This window comes from Rhipicephalus sanguineus, chromosome 6 (genome assembly GCF_013339695.2).
Source record: "Rhipicephalus sanguineus isolate Rsan-2018 chromosome 6, BIME_Rsan_1.4, whole genome shotgun sequence".
Lineage (NCBI taxonomy): Eukaryota > Metazoa > Arthropoda > Arachnida > Ixodida > Ixodidae > Rhipicephalus > Rhipicephalus sanguineus.
The window spans coordinates 40,401,115-40,404,355 of NC_051181.1; positions in this window are offsets into that span (position 1 = coordinate 40,401,115).

A 3,241-nucleotide genomic window follows, 5' to 3' on the forward strand; every position below is an offset into this window, starting at 1 on the left:
ATTGGACGCTAAGCTCCCTTGATACATCAAACTACATGCTGTCGCTGAGTCCCACGACCACCCAGGACACTACATACACTAGAAATTAACTTCGCTTCATCAGCTTGCGCTCGGACTTTCACCATTTCATGTGCAAATCGCCGCGACATCGCACCCTTTGACATAGGTTCTTCCTGGTGACTATCCCCTCTCGACCTATTCACCAGACTTTCCACGTTCACAACGGTGCGTTGTATCCTGACATCTCCTCCGATGCAGCGGCAAGGGCTAAGCGCTTCCAATAGAAATACACACGCACGCCAGCGGTGTCAGCCTTGGCGCCGTTCTTGTTCAACGAAAGGCTCGATTCGATGTATACGTCGTTGCCTTCACCAGCCGCGCGCTCACGAAGGCTGAAACTAACCATTTTGCTAGGAAAAAGAATGCATGGCTGTAATTTGGGCCATAAATAAATTCTGACCTTACCTCTACCACCGCCCATTCGACAATAAAACTCACAACCATTGGCTGCGCTGCGTTTCTTCTTTACAGGGACCTTCCGGTCGTGTAGCTCGATGGGCGCTTCGACTACAAGAGTAAAATATTCGAGTGCTGTGCAGTTCTGGCCGAAAGCACTCTGACGCGGATGCTTTTTGTGGCTTGCCACTAAGTGACGCGACTAATTACCCTGAGGCGCCGTTATCCTAGTCGTTCCTTCCCGCCACAAACATGGTTTTTGGAGCAGAAGAAGGACCCTTGGACAGCTTTCTAAGCAACATTTCTCGCAACATCCATTTATGTCTCTTGCCAGCCGTACATTACGTCGCCAAGAACACCGCTTCTCCGTTCGCGATGGGCTTCTATACTGCTGCAACTACCTCACGGGCAATAGGATATGGTTACTTGTGATGGTTACTCGGCATCTCCGTTGGGATATCTGTGCAGAGTTCCTGGATGACCCACGGTGTGCACATGCAGGTATGCTAAAAACGCAACCATGACTACGGTTTGGTTACATTTGGCGCTGTATGTACCGTTTCGTCCGCCATTATGTACGCTCCTGTCTCGCGCGCTAACACCGCAAGGATCCTCCTCGTTGTTCAGCCACCCCGCTGCAACCTTTACCTTGCCCAGGACAGGCATTTCATCGTACGCGTCGACCATTATCGCTCTCTACCGAGCACGTCACACGGCAACCAACGGAGAATTGTGGCCATCGACTATCTTACGCGTTATGCAGAAACTTCACATTTGTCGAGCTCCTGTGCGCGTGATGTTGCCTGGTTTCTCCTGCGCCACATCATACTTCGCAACTGGGCTCCAAGAGAATGTGTCATCGTGAAGGCAAAGATGAATGACAGGTCGCGACATGAATGTTCATGGCACGAGCGCGCAATTTATGTCAAGATTGAGCTTCGGCGTAGTTCGTATTCGGTGAGCAGCGGTTCTATTATCTTGTCCACTCTCAAGCGCATTTTCTATCATCGTGGCCTCAGAAAGAAATTCGCTCACAGCCTTGGGCGGGTTGCGTACAAGTCCAGCAAACAGTTCTGGCTTGACTCTCCGCATCAAGGAGTGAATCTTCTTTTCCTCATATATAGCGGTGTCTGCATAGCGGAACAGGCGGGTCATTTATTCACATACCGATGTTCTCATTTGGCAGCGGTACACGGGTCTCTAGTAGGGTTTCGGTTCTTTCCTTACGCCCGGCGCTCGTGAAGGTGTCCAGGAATGCGGTGCAAAAATGCTCCCAGGTCGTCAGCGTGGCCTCTCGGTTCTCGAACCATGTCCGGGCGGTGACTTCCATGGTGAATCAAACGTGCCATGGCTTGTCTTCACTGGTCCAATTGTTGAAAACGGCGATTCGGTCATACCCTTCAAAGCAGCTGTCCAAGTCTTTGAGTGATGACCCGCGGAAGGTTGGTGGCTCCTGGTGTGACGTAGCCCGATCGATGTAGGGGACACTGGGGCTGTCATCGTTGCTATCGAGGTCAAAGTCTTGTGTTGCCTGGTGTTTTCGGAAAGTAGCCCGTGTTGTGGCTGTGGTCTCTTCTGCCTGCGGCTACATCGACGATCCGGGACGTCTTTAGCGTCTGCTTCTCCGTGGCTTGGGCTTTGATCACGGCTACGCGTGGGCGTCCGGAACATGAAGGAACCCGCACTTCCGCCAGAATGTCGCGTGGTCGTGACGGCGAAAAAGACAGCACTCGGGTTATCAAATACGAAACTCTTTATTGGGTGAACTTGTGCCCAGAAAAATTAAAGGTAAAAGTACAAAATTCACATTGTACGCTGATAGCGGCGCGAACAGTCGTCGGCCGTCGAGGAACTCGATGTCCGGTAAGGCGCGTCGCCGATTACACATTTGCAACGGAGATTCCAGCATTATAGTTGGTGGCCGCGTAAGTTCCCGAATAAACTATACGTCACATTGCGCGCTCACGCTTATCAGAACAATCTCAAATAATCGGGAATCTTTCTAGACATGTCGGCGCGACGCGGGCAGGGCAGTGTTTGCACGTGCAACGAGTCGGTTACATGAAAATAGTAAAAGAAGCGTGCGTGGCACTATATAGGTGTCATTGTCTGGCATGGTCAATTTTTTTGCAGGGTGGCTATCTGTTTTCATAACAATATAATGAACCTTACATATGGACCCCTATGACCACCAAGCTATAATCAAGCGTTGCTCGACCACTTAGGAGTGCGCCAAGAAGCGCTACTTACGCTTTGTTTCGGTAAAAGAGACGTCTGTTCCGTGACGTGACTGCCGACGTTACGTCGGACCATAAGTTACGCGTTATTCCGAATGATAGTATTTATTGTTTAATAAGAAAAAACGCTAGTCTTAATACCACTTATGTTCTATTTGACTACGAATTCGTCGTTAAAGTTAAATGGCATGGGAACTTTTGGCAACGGTTAGCTTGACTTCTGGCTACTTTTCTAATCGACCCAACGGCGACACTGCCAATAGCGGCTCACCGAGTTTCGCCATGACAGCACCAGTGCAGTGACTCGTCGTAGATCAACAGTGCACTATGTACTCGTCTACACGACGCGAACACGCTAATTGCAGAAACACTACCGTCCGCCTGTGACCGTTTGGCTGTTTCTAAAAAAATATGCCTTAGTCAACATCCAACCGCCTACTTCTCATAATGTCTGTTCCCAGATTGCGTTGTATCTGCTCGTATTTACTGCGGTAGCAATTATATGGACACTTTCGACGTGTTGTTGCCGTCGCATTCATGTTCCATAT